A 15,081-nucleotide genomic window follows, 5' to 3' on the forward strand; every position below is an offset into this window, starting at 1 on the left:
TAAAATTCAAACACAGGCCAAACTAATCTATGGTGCTAGACAGGACAATGATTATCCTTGGTGTGGGAAGAGATAGTAACTCAAAAGGCACTAGGCAGGTTCTGGTAAAGAATCATTTTCTAAAAATCTGGGTAACTAACCACTACTAGAAGTTGAAATCACATTTTCACTCTCTCTTAACATAATCCTTGGAACTTCAGCAAAATTTTAATTATTTTCTCAAAACAAGTAAAACTTGAATTTGTAGTGTCTGAAGGAACTTATCCTGTAATCCACAAAGCAATGTGAATATAATAAGCCCTCTGACAATGCAGATGGTATGCAATCCTAACAGATTAAAACTTTTCTACTTCCATGCAAAAAACAACCTCAAAGTGACCCAATCTGAGAAGTCTTCACTTAGGAATTGAAAGCCTAGACCCTAGAACTATAAACATGAATGTTTTCTTTGTCTAAGTCTTAGGTAGACTATGAAAAAGAAATGAATATTTAAAAGAGTAAAAAGCAATAAGTCAGATAAATATAAAGAGTCTTTACCAGATAAAAATGGGTTTTTTACGAGTCCATAAATGCCAAATAGCAGTAGAACAAAGAGAATTAGACAAGTTCATCTTAGAGAATCTGGAGGAGAAAGTAAAAGCCTTAGATCAAATGACATTAATGAGAAATGACAGCTCAATGAAATGCAAACATGAGGTTAAACTGATGATAATCACCTTTCATCACATGCAATCTTGGAACCAGGCATTCTTTTGCATAATCGCCATGATTTCCTTTCAGCACCCTGTTGCCAAGAACTTCATGAAGTCACTCACGCTTCTGTCCTTAACTTTGGTTTCTCACCTGATAAAGTGCGAGTGCCAGCACATATTTCCATTTCCACACAGCTTAAGTTACAAATATAGTGGAATATAACCAACAGAATGTTGGATAATTGTTAGAAAAGTTATTTATAATCACTTGAAGGTACGACTAGGACTTCCTTTCAAATATTCTCCTCAAACATGGATGGTGTCAGGGCCGGCCCCGTGGCTTAGCAGTTAAGTGCGCGCGCTCCGCTGCTGGCAGCCTGGGTTTGGATCCCGGGCGCGCACTGACGCACCGCTTGTTCGGCCATGCTGAGGCCGCGTCCCACATACAGCAACTAGAAGGATGTGCAACTATGACATACAACTATCTACTGGGGCTTTGGGGGAAAAATAAACAAATAAAATTATTTAAAAACATGGATGGTGTCAAATCAACACACCATTGTTTTTTTTGTGTTAGTGCTTAAGCTTTCAGAAAACCCTCCACAAAACCAGTTTTAAATGCATCGTGGTGAGCTTCAGGTATGTTTCTGGTTTTCAGGAGTTTGTCTAAACTCTCCTCTGTCCCACAGAAGAAATCCCTAAATATACAAACAACACATCAGTATTGGTTGACTATATAGACAATAACACTCCCCAGAAATATTGTGAGCACTCACAAAAAAATTCATTAAAATTCTAGAATTTTCCATTTTCATTGTCAATATGAAGAATTAGATTATACCTCAACAATAAATCACTTAATCAATGGTTAGGAAACTAAAACTGGACCTTATACCTGCTTCAATCATTTAACATAAGGAAACTCTCTGAAAGAACACCATACTGAAAACAGTTAATAGGTCACATATTGACTTAGGGTTCTAATGGCTTGATGTTCACACTCCTTTATCTCTACTAGAGGAAAAAACCTCATTAATATATTATGTGTCTACTGAGCACATTGCATATACTTGGCCCTGTGTAAGTTCTGAAGATATAGATAAATAACCAATGAGATACATAACTAACTAAGTTTTTGAAATCATTCTCATGTTATGTTAGAAGTACATAGCTCTGGTGGTAAAATAAATGCTACCTAAGGAAGTCAGGAAAGGCCTTAAAGAGAATGGGATACCTAAACCACAGGGAACAAACAGCACGAACAATTTGACAGAGGCCTGAAACAGCAGCCTTTAGAGCTCAGGAACTGCAAGCAGTCCTGTGTGACAGGACTTTAAAATGCCAAGAGGAGGAGGGTAGGGGTACAGAGGGGGCAGTGCATTGAAAGATGAGGACAGAAAAACGGTACGCAGGGGTCAAATGATGAAATGGCCTGTGTACCACAGCAGGAGTCTGACAGCAAAGCAGAGGAATATAATTATTACATTAATACATTTTAGACAGACTGGTTGGTGGGTGGCAGTCTGGAGGCTGGACTGAAGGTAGCAAACCTAAAGGCAAGGAGACTAAATGAATGTTTATTAGACTAATCCAGGCAAGAACGGTTATAGTCTACCTATGCAGTGGAACTGGGAATGATAAGGAGAGAGACTTAGAAAATATTTAAGAGGGTGGATAACAGGACTTCCGTGATTAATGGATGTGGGAAGTGACAGAAGATGGAAAAATCAAGGTTGATCACCAGGTTTCTAGCTTAGGTGGATGCTACTTATACACAGAGAACACATATACAGGTGTAGCTTGGTAGGAAAAAAAATCAGAGGGGACACCTAATAGGCAAGTGGAGAGAAAAGTTTGGCACCCAGAGGAGTTTTAAATATAATGATCAGACAGGTTATTCACCCTTTATCATAAGCGGAAAGATGGGAGAAAACCAATCAGCCAACAAAAGAAATCAGGCATGGAAGATTCTTGTTTTAATAACGTGAAAATTGCTGCTTTTTTGAACACAAAAAAAGTGTAATTACCCTGACGAATGATGGTGCTATATGCTGTGTTTCTGCTAATCTTTCAGAGGTGGACTGTAGACATTGTGTCCTTAATTTCAAAGTTTTAAAACCTCAAGACTGTATGAAAACTGAATAAAACAGTATCACATTTATTTCTCATTGTAAATTTTTACAAGAAAAGAAAAAAGCCTAAGATTTAAAACTCTGCCACCACGCTTGTACATCCTAGTTTACTATCTTGTTTTTTAACACAGTTCTTTGCCTGACACTTTAACATGCTTGTCATTAAAGTCACTAAAATGGATTGAATCTATACAAATAACTTTATATTTTCTTGGTAATTTTAAAATGTTAAAACACCATAGATGAGTATCAAATAAAAGTCAGTGTCTCCTAATTCCTCAAACCCCAACCCCACTCCCCAGAAGTAACCACTGTCAACAATTCCATGACTACACTTCTATGTATTTAAACACATGCTCTTTCTATGAAAATAGTATATAACTTTTTGCTGTTGTCTTCCTTCGCTTAACAACATATCATGGACATTTTTCAGAACGGGTCAGATAGGGCATTCAGTTTAATGGCTATTTATAGTTTTCCAGTTTATCAAAGTACAGCAATTTATTCAACCACTTCCCTACTATGGATATTAGTTGTTTCCTGTTTTTTTATTGCTAAAAATAATACTACAGTAAACATTCTTGTACATATTATCTTTCAGCACATGTATACTAAATTCCTAAAAGTGAAACTGTGAGGTTTAATACTAAGAAATTACCCTCTAAAAGTCTGTTATCAGTTTATACGCCCACCAGTGAAAGTAAGTTTCCTTTTCTCCATACCCTTGCCAACACTGGATAATACAAATCTTTTTAATTTGTACAAATGTGATGGACAAAATGGAACCTTGTTTGTTTGTTTTTTTTTGGTGAGGAAGATTCGCTCTGAGCTAACATCTGTTGAGAATCTTCCTCTTTTTATGCTTGAGGAAGACTAAACATCTGTGCCAATATTCCTCTATTTTGTATGTGGGTCGCCACCACAACATGGCTTGACAAATGGTACATGTCCGTGCCTGGGATCTGAACCCACGAACCCAGGCTGCTGAAGTGGAGCATGCCAGACTTAACCACTACACCACAGGGCTGGCCCTGGAACCTTGTTTTAATATGCATTTCAGATTAGAAGTGAGGGAAAATTTTGAAAAACTTTTTTATTTTTATTGACTACTTTTATTTCTTTAGTGAATTGACTACTAATGACCTTTGCCCATTTTCCCATTTTCATTTGCAGAAGAATATGGATGTTGTACATACTAACTTTTCGTTATGCATATTTCAAACATTTATTTTAATGTGTCTGTTTTTAAATTATGCGATACAGTAATTTACAAGCTTAATGTAGCCCTATCTTTTAGTGTTTTCTGCATTGTGTTTTGATTAGAGTCTCATCTCCAAACGAAGATTTTAAAGGTAGTCTACTCACTTCATCTAATACTTTTAACTTTTTTGTTTTCAGACCTTTACCTATTTGGAACTTTTTTTTTAAGATATAAGAAAAGAATCTGATTCCCTTTTTTTACACCCAAGTTTAAAATCAAATTCTCGATTTCCATAATAAGTCTTTAGGGTTTTGATTAGAGTTGCATTGAATTAATAAATTTGGGTGTAAATTGACACTGTTATAATATTGAGTCCTTCCAAAGAGGATTATGGTACTCCCTCATATTAGTTTATTCAGGTCTTCTTTTATTTCCTTCAGTAAAGTTTCGTGCATACACACACACATATGTGTCTGTGCCGTGCTGCAGATTTCTTGTCAGGGTAAAAGATTTAAAAAAATTTCTTCAAAAACCTTGTCAGGGTTTTGAAGAAATTGTAAATAAAACCTATTGCTACAATATAAGAAAGCTATGATGTTTATGCATTTATCTCATATGGTACCAATGGAATGAACTCGTACTACTTGAGCAGCCTTTCAGTTGATTTTCTTGAATTTCCTGGTAAACAATCTTATCACCTGCTAATTATAATTTTCCCTCTTCCATTAATTTATATGTAAGTCCATTTTTTATAACCACATTGTTCAGAACCTCCAAATTACTGCTAAACAAAAACAGGATATTAGACATCTTGTTTCTCATATTAATGAGATCACGATATTTTTAAGAAATCAAGTTTCCTTCTATTCTGGCTAAGAGTTTTTTAGGAAGCATAGCAATGAAAATATATCACATGCCTTTTTATCATACACTGAAATGATATTGTTTTTCTTCTCTAATCAATTAACATGATAAATTAATATACTTCTTAATGTTAAATCACTCCTATATTCCTTAATCATATTTTTTAGCACACTTCTATACTTGCTTTTTTAGATTTTATTTAGGATTTTTGTATCTATATTATTAAGTGAAATTGATGTAATTTTTTTGCATTAATATTTTAGTATCAGTAATCTCACGGAATAAACAGAAGCCTATTCTATCCTTTTCTTTATTAAAAAAGCTTTAAATAACAGGAAACTTCTGATCTTGGAAAACAGAAAGCCATAAAACCATCTGAGCCTAGTGCCTCTGGGGCAAAAGGATTATATTTGAAAAATATTATCTTTCAAATTTTATATTTATTGTCTTACCTCTTCTTGGGTCAATTTTGCTAATTTATAGCGTGGATCATTGTTTCAACAAATTTTTATTTACAAAATAAAATTATACACACCATCTTGTAGTTTTAAAATCTTCATTATCTGTAGCAGTTCCCACTTTTCACTTCTCACATTGTTTGTATTTTCTCATTGTTTCCTAATCAGACTTGTTAGGTTGTTCTATTTTAGGTTTTTTTCAAATTAAACTTGTTCTTGGTTTAACGGTAAAACTGTTTCTTGCTCTTACAGTCATTTAATGTCTGTTTTATCCATATTAATTTCTCCCATTCTTTAAAAAAAATTCTCAAAGTGAATGTCTAATCAATTTATTTCCCATCTTTCTTATTTTCTAATAAATTTTACAATGCCCTAGGGATCACTGTCCTCAACCCAAAGATTTTGATATGCAGATTTCATTGTGATTCATGACTCTCTGTAATTTCAGTTTTGATCTCTCTTCAGCCACACGACACTTAGAAATATATCTCAAATTTCCATGTATTTAGGTATTTTTAAGCTATCCTTTCTGTTAATGTGATTTTAGTTTTATTCTGTGATCAGAGAACCTAACCTCTTAGTTATTACATTTTGAAAATTTATTAAGATATTCTTCATTCTCTAATACACGCTCAGTTTTTATAAGTCTTCTATGAATATTTAAAAATATAGCATCCTTCTTAGGTATTCTTCTGTCTTCTGCATTAACCATTTCTTCCGAGGATTACTGATTTCTCATCTCGGTGCTTCTCTTTCACACTACAAGTTTTCTCAAAAATGTGGAGATTCTTGCTAATCTATATTTATTCATAAAGAAGAATACAGTGATCAGTACTAACTGTAGATGGGTTTCCCCTAAACTACCAAGGTGGTAAATGTATTTAGACTACAAAACATGGACTTAACGGTGAATGAACAGGATAGCTTCAGTGTATGACTCAAGTCCAAAGTAAGCTGGGGTACTGTCTTGTTTCTTTCTTTGTCCTCAGTGCTCAAATCAGGAATCTTCAAAGACAGACCCCTCTCCACACACACATCTTACTACAAAGGTGTTTGTTGCCAATTGTAGCCTAACAGTTACAAGTCATAACTATTCTGCAGTTGGCCCACTTTTGGCAATTTTTCAACTGTTTACTACATCAACCATCCAAGAGCCCACGATTATTGACTCAGGATTTGGGGTTTTTCTGTCGTTCTACTGGAAACAGCAGTACACATCTCCTTCATGTCACTCTACTGTGAATCCCAAGAAGGGAGGTGACATCTTTCTTCTTCATTTATAATATCACTATCACCTGACACTTGTCACTAGTGCCTGGTATTAAATAAATGTGAATGAATTCATATTTGATTTTGCTATCAATTTGATGTCACCTACTTCGTAACTTATAGACAGTCCTCAAATTTCTGGTCCATTGATGAAGACTCTCTGCTGTTTCCCTACCTTCTTTATCATTTTTATATTTTTTCTATCATTACAATGAGATTTTGAAAATGAGAGGAAGTAAACAAATGTGCTTAGTTAATTATTTCCAAGCAGATGTAGAAAAGTTCCCTAGAGTTTGATTTACTGCAGCACTTATCACTCACATTCAAAATTTAGCTCCTATTTTATATTTTCAAGATTAAAAATTACACACACATACCCAAACTAATTGATTTTAAATATTCTATAATTTCTACTATGAGCTAAAAATGAATGTTTATAATCGTTAATATCAGTAAGAAAGACAAATCAGAATACATTAAATAAATCTATTATTTTTTTCAAAATAAACATAGTTTTTGCTTCTTACCTGGCCAGTACTGAAGATCTGAACAAAATGCTTTTAAGAGTTCCTGAATGTTGTCTATACAAGCAAGAGGAATGTAAAGTACTAAACATATCTAAGTAACCTGGAGGGAAATTGAAAAAAGTAAATTTTCTCATGGCCAAACCAAAGGGGGAAAAAAGTCACATGAAATATAATAATTTTACCAAATATTAAAAAGCCAAAATACAAGTTTTGTCTTTTATTTGTCCATATATGACTCTGCTTTTATAAATATCTAAAAGCACTGCTAATCTAATTACAATTCTTTACTATCACTTGTTTATTGGATTATCTCTTTTATCTGATATAGGAATATAGCTGCCAATGAAATGAAATTCGAAACAAGAGATAAAAGATATATTTTTTTAGCTAAGTTACTTATCGTTAAGAGCATAAAGAGATAAAGAACTGCTATTTCCTAGAGAAAATTTCAAAAACTCTAATATACAATGTGATAAAACACTGCAAACCAGAGGTCCTGTGATCTTTCTCTCTTAAAGCTTCCATAGTCATTGGGTAAGAAGAAAGTGCCTTCCACAGCTGTGAGCCATGAAAACTCTGGTGATCTCTCCTAACTCCTACTCTTTTTGGTGAGTGTGTGAGGAAGATTAGCCCTGAGCTAACATCCAATGCCAATCCTCCTCTTTTTTGCTGGGGAAGATTGGCCCTGGCCTAACGTCTGTGCCCATCTTCTTCTACTTTTATTTAATATGGGATGCTGCCACAGCATGACTTGACAAGTGGTGCATAGGTTTCTCGCCCGGGATCTGAACCTGTGAAACTGGGGCCGCCAAAGCGGAGTGCAAACTTAATCACTACGCCACCAGGCCAGCCCCCTAACTCCTAATGGGCCCCAACCTACTTTACATCCATGTTCCCAGGGAAAAGGTAGGCAGCAACAAGAGAAAGTGGTTCTCATCTATCCCTGCATTCCAATAAGGATTCAGGGATTTTTCCTTACAGTCAAGTCAAGAAACCCCTTCCTAATACTCTGCCTGCCTAAGCCAAGAAATCAGCTGGCAGTAAGAGGAACAACCTTAAAAGGAAATGTAAATATGCAGACTAGAAGAGCAATAGTAATAATAGTAATACTATAATAACAATGATAGTAACAAAAATTTTACTCTCCTGAACACTTACTATTATTATTATTATTGCTATTACTATTATTATTATTATCAACACTTAGATTATTTCATTTGATCCTCCAAAGTGAGATGAGGAGTTATCCCTCACACTACCTATGATAAAACAGCGATTTAGAGAAATAATACCATAGTCATTAGTGGCAGGATTGAGTTTGATCCTAGTCTACTCCTCACTCTTAACCACTAAGCTTCAGGGTTCCTCTCAGAAAGGAAGTAGTATAGCTATACAAAATAATAAAATAGAAGCAGATTTTTAGTCCAAGTCCCCAAGCTCAAAAACTTTTCATTTTTTCTCACTCCTGAATCTTTATTTATGCTACAGCTCTTATATGAAATAAAGGCAAAAGAAGAATGAAGAATTAGTAAGTGAATTAAGTTTATACAAACTAAAGCTTCAAATCAAACCTGTGTCTCAAAAATATTCACATTTGTTTTTTGTTCCTGGGCTTTTATATCTTAAATTGATTTTTAAAAATCTAGTCTTCCATCAATATAAAACAAATATTTTGATAAGCCCCTAACATTCCTTGTTTAAGAATCGTCCTAAAAGAAACTCATGAAGCTGACATCCCTTTGAAACAAACTGTTCACTTATAATACCAGTTTGTTACCAGACTCAAATAAGAAAATATATAGACATTCTATAAAACAAGCGACCATGACTGTTTCTTCAATATATTCTCAGTGGTTAGTATGTTACCTGGGATCCAATAAACGTTTGTCATCTAAAATTAAAAAAAAAAACCAAAAACACAAACCCTCACGATGCTCCCTAATCTGAATGCTATGTACTATTGCTATATTAAATCCCGGAAAAGAAAATGACCCTAGTGGAAAAACTAGTGATTTAGTTAAATTAAATTTTATTCTGTCAAACCTAAATAAAATCTATAGTGTAAAGTATTTTAGCTATGTTGATTTCTTAGTTTTGACAAATATACCATGGTTATGTAAGCAGTCAACATTAGGGGAAGCCAGATGAAGAGTATATAGGAATTCTTTGTACTACTTTTGCAACTTTTACATAAATCTAAATTTATTCCAATGTGAAAAGTTATAAAAAAGAAAGAAAAAAACAATTCAAGAAAGACCCTGGCACATGATAAATGTTAATAAATGGTATCTATTAGAATTATTAACAGTATTACAATGATTTATTTTAATTGGAACAAAAAATATATTAACCTACCATATTTATTTTCAAAGAAGGGCCGTGCAGAGATATGAAATGTATGTCAATGGGAAGAAATGTTTTTGCCTTTACAAAATCCAGGAAGTAGACTATCTACTGATCTGTCCCATTTTTAAATTCAGATAATCCAAGGTCCCTAATTCGGCACTGGCTATAAAAGATTAAGTCAACCAAGTAAGCATTATTCTCAAGATATTTAACTTAAAGAGTATTCATCACGTGCACCGACGCACCGCTTGTCAAGCTGTGCTGTGGCAGCGTCCCATATAAGGTAGAGGAAGATGGGCACAGATGTTAGCCCAGGGCCAATCTTCCTCAGCAAAAAGAGGAGGATGGGCATCGGATGTTAGCTCAGGGCTGGTCTTCCTCACCAAAACAAAACAAAACAAAAGAGTACTCAGCAGTTGAAAGAATACAGATTTTGAAAACCCAAAAAATGTATTGATTTCCCTTTTCTTTTTAATATTCAAAAAATAAGTTGGGGCAAATATCTTTATAGTTCTAGTTTTACTGAGGTCAGTGATGTGAGGTTTGACAAAGGTGAAAAAATATTCCCAATGGTGTGAATCACCAGTCCATGGAACTTTAAAGCTTCTTCCAGTCCCTAATGCCCATAAACAAAAGCCCATTTGACAAAGAAAGAGTGTGCTCTGTCACCACAGGAGATCTCACTCCTCCACTCCTCGGGCCTCACTGCTGAGATCCTTCTTTGAACCGAGAGGTTCTATTATGACCCACATCTAACTTCTAATAAGGAGGGAAACTGAACAAAGTCAAAATGTGTGAAAACCAGGCAAGAAAATGCACTCACCTTACAACAGTTCTAAAGTAAGTAAAATTGGGTAGAGGTGAATTATTTTCTTGTCCACATGAGCTGATAAGAAGACACTAAAGACCAGTAACAATTACAAGCCCCCAGCAGCTAAAACTTCAGTAAGGAGAGCAAAAATAAACAGAACAAGTAATGTATCAACTTCTTACGATTGATATAAAGTTAGATCCATGGATTATACAGCTCTGTATTGACATTCATGGGTTTGTCACTTATTTGCTTTGTGACAAGTCATTCACATTCTTAGAATCCATTTCCTCACTAGTAAAATGACTCTGAAATATGCCCTGTCTATCTCACAACGAGATAGAATGGATCAAGAGAACAGATCATGCCTTGCTCATCTACTTATCTTAACATATGTGGTAAGATAGTTAAAGGCAAAATGAAATAAAACACTTAAAAGTGCTTTTTAAACTACTAAAAACTATACTATGTAAAGCATATTATTATAATGGAAACAGAAGGACTACAATATTCAAGAGCTACTTTTCAAAAGTTATCTTTTAAAATGGGAAACCAAAAAGTCTGTTTACAATACATAGACCTCAAAAGGGAAATGCAGATTCTTAACTAAGAAAGAGAATTATTCCCCTTACTGATTGGGTGTCGGGTCCTAGGAACATACAGAGAAATAGGGTACATGTAAGCATGGTAATTATCATACAACATGGTAACTGCTATTACAGAGACATAAAAACAAGTGGTGAGAGAACACAGAACACAGAGCAACCAATTTCCTAAGCAGGTTGAGGCTTAACTGAGGTAACACCTAATTAGCAAAATTCTGGGGGAGGAAGACTTGGGGATGGGGGCACACAAAAAGCCATCAAAAGACCTGGAATGTCTGAGATGAAGTGGAAAGTTTAGTGATGGAAGAGGAGACTAGAAAGGTGGGCTATGGCCAAATTGTGAAGAGCCTTGTTTCAATTTAATTCTAGAGGTAATATGATTCGTTTTATTTTATAGGAAGAAAATAGAAGATAAAGAAGATAAACTGGATGAGAGAAGGCTGATGGAACAAGAGAAAAATGGTAGGAGCCTGAACTAAGCCCTGACTAAGAAGGATGGAAATGACACATCACAGATAATAGATATCTGCAGAAACTGTTAGAGAGATGGAGAAGGAGAAGGGCTCCAATAGATGCTCTGGTTATCAATTGTCGTCTCTCAGCTCCTCTTCATCCTTTGTGTTGCTGTGAACATGGATGGGGGCCCTTTAAATATTTTTCCTTTGCCAGCTGGCACACAGTTAAGGTTTGTCAGTAGAGGACATGGGAGAGATACTGTAGGAGGAAAGAAGTTTTGCTCCTGGTTCTAGTGTGCAGACTTCTGTTCGCAACACCCAAAGTTTCTCCAGCATCTGGCTCCGCCTGGCTCCTGCAGTGCACAGTGGCCAGCAGTAGCCAGCAGCTTCCCATGGCACCACTCCTTCACTGGGCAGCTCTGTAGCAGCTTTTCCAGTAGGACACATCCCCATGAACAGCTTTCCCTGGTACCCTAGTGGGCAGATTTCCATCCAGTTCAGCCGCTGTGGCACCAGTGGCTTCTCTGCCATTCAGTGAGCCAAGGCCACGTCCTCTTCAACTGAAGGTCAGGCCCTCAGCCTGAGGGTGGAGAACTCTTCCTGGGTTGCTCTGTCTCAGTCCTAGAGGATCAGCTGCTCCTTAAATCGACCAATCTTACGTAAATTTTAGAGTTTTCTTTACTTATTAGTAGCCAATCCCTAGTTATTCTAATCCCCTATAAAAATAGGGTTTTTCAAATATTAAACTAAAAAATTATACTAATTTTTTATATTAAATTTTCACTGTTCAAATGACTATGTGGCTTCTTTATCCTGGTTGGACCCAGACCGAAAAAGAGGGGCTGAAACCACTATAAGACCAAATACACTGGAATTTGGGGGAGTAGCTCAGTTTTGGACATCTTAATTTTGAGTTTTCTGGAGACTTTCTAGAGGAGTATTTTAAGAAGCCACCAGATAAATTACTTTAAAACTTTAGAGAGACTTTATGGTTTAAGATATATTTGGGAGTTATCAGAATATAGATATACATAGATGTTAAGTAAAGATATGAAAATGGGGAACATAACCCGGGAGACTGCAAAATGAAAATTAGATTAAGGATAAATGCACAGTACACCCAATATTTAAGGGGTTGGCCAAAAAAAGTCCAGCAAAACAGAAAGATAAAAAATCATCATCAAGGTAACATCACTCAATTTAAGAGTATTCTGAAAGTAGTGGATGTTCAGCAAGACCAAATGCTAAGGAAAAGTTGAAGAAGGTGAATTTTTAAAAAGGCCTATATTTAGTACTAAGGAAATCAACAAAATATAGCAAAATAAGCCTGTAAAATGGTAAAAGTAGTAGCCAGACTATGATGGGACGTAGTGTGAATAAAAGTTTTGCAAGTACAATTATAAGTTCAGACTACTTTTTCAAGAAGTCTGAAAGCAAAGGGAAAATAAGTCAGTAGCTTGAAGGAAGTCATAGGAAGGAGTTTTGCTTGCATTGTGAAGTGGACCTTAAGAGGAGCAAGATTTGAGGAAAGCCAAGTCACCATGTAACAAAGGAGGGGAGAGTAGAGACAGGTAGGATGTTGAAGAGAACAAAATGTTTGTGAAGCAATAACGAGCACTCAGTGAAGACAAACAACAGGACTAATGAGGGGACATCAGAGGTTAAGAACACCAGTTCTGTATTTGAGACCATTACGCTTAAGCTCAACACTGGCTTTTAGAGTTGAGCTACTTTTCAAGCCCCAAAATTGCACTTCATTACTGACCTAGCAATTTCACTTGATGAAATAGTCAAAGATTTAGCAACACGGATAGTAAAAATGTTGCTCTTTATAGCAACCAAAAATTGGAAACAATATCCAACAATGGAACATCATACCATGAACACTTTAAAATCATTAAAAATATAGGAAATGTATGACATAACAAGTTCATAAAACTATTAAATGAACAAAGCAGAATCTAAATCAGCATATACAGCATAATCCAATTATTAATATATATAAAAGTACAAGTGAAAAAAAGATACCCAATATAAATACAAAAGGTTAACAGCATTATCTCTGCAGAACAGGATCACAGGCAAATTTTATTTCTTCCACCTACATAATATTTTCCAAAATTTCTAAAATAAACATAATTTTGCCATATGCAGCAATTTTGATCCATGTAGCATTTTCATTAGGAAAGCTCTTTTGGACTATAATTTTGGAGAAGGGTGTCACTACAGTAGAAAGACAATGGATTGCCTACAGAAAGAGGTAATAGGAACTGGGCAGATGGTATAAATGGAAAGCATAAAAATAACAAAGACTAACTTTTTGTCTAATTAAAATTTTATCCTAAGACCGACCCTATTCCCCACCCCCCCACTATCCTTTGCCACAGCCCCTGATATCAGGACTAAGAACGTAAGCTATTTATGGGTTAAAGAGGCTTTTGAGAAACTTACCTACAGATTATGTTTTCTATGAAAACTGTATTCTGAGCTGCAAGCAGCTATCTTATTAACGAACCATGTAAACACAAAGGATCCTAGGCTGGGAATTCCCTGTATCCTAGACAACACTGATTTTATCATTCTCTGAAAACTGAAAGTACAAATTTCATAGCTCAGACATTTCACTTTCAGGTTCCTATATTCCAATCGTTCAATTACAGCGAAAGCTCCTACAAAGCAGTAGATGATAACTTCTTCCTAGTCTATGCTCCCTGAGCCTTGGGAGGCAATTTTGGTCAGTCAACTGTGGGTTCTGCTCCTGTCGGAGGAACACAAAAGAGCATCTAAATGGTATCACAGGAGTAGTAATCTAAAATTGAACACCAAATATACTGCCACATGAAACTTTTGTATAAACTAAACGTTAAGCAATCAAAGGAACTTTTCTCTATGTACAATAAAGCCAGAATTAGAGACATCTTTAATCATAAAGGAGATTAAACTGAAGACAGAACTCTCCTTGTTCCAAATGTCTGAACACAGAAAGATATTTCAAACATGTCTACAACATACTAAATCAAAAAGGCTTTCTCAAAACCAGGGGGAAACGACCCCATTGCTGGGAGCCTCACGCCGAGGACCCACATCTCGATGTTGGTTTTGGGAAACCGATGACTGACAGACACAGACGTGTTTTTTGGTGAATGGAAGGCACTGATGGTGAGATGACTCGAACTGTCACCTGGAAGATACCAGTGGAAGTTAAATAGTGTGTTTTCTAAAATAAAAACAGAAAAAAATATTTTTATTGTCAGGCTTTGAGATGTGAAAAAAGTTAAACACGCTGTATATCAAAACTCCATATTAAAAATTGTGACAGGAAGGGGTCAGTGAAACACTCCCGACGGGGAGGAAAAGGGCGGCTGCTCGGTTAGAGAAAGTGCCGACGGCCCCAGGGTCGGAGGCCGGGAGGCACCTGCCAGAGCGCAGAGACTCGAGAAAAGGAACCGGCAAGCGCGTCTCAGCAGTGACGCGCGGAAGCGCTCATCATGGGAAACCCCCGCCACCCACGCACAGCACAACCTCCCACACAGGGGCAGCTCGCAGCCCGCCCACCGGAAGTGAAACTGGGGGAAACGCCACGTCGAAGGCGTGGGCTGACGTAAGCGCGCCGACGTAGGCGCCGTCCTTCCGGCGATGGGCGGTCCTGGGAGGGAGCGGGGAGGCGGGGCGGAGGCGGGGCGTGGGGCTGGTGGAGGCTGTGGTGGGTAGGTGGGTTCAG

This window comes from Diceros bicornis, chromosome 36 (assembly GCF_020826845.1).
Source record: "Diceros bicornis minor isolate mBicDic1 chromosome 36, mDicBic1.mat.cur, whole genome shotgun sequence".
Classification (NCBI taxonomy): domain Eukaryota; kingdom Metazoa; phylum Chordata; class Mammalia; order Perissodactyla; family Rhinocerotidae; genus Diceros; species Diceros bicornis.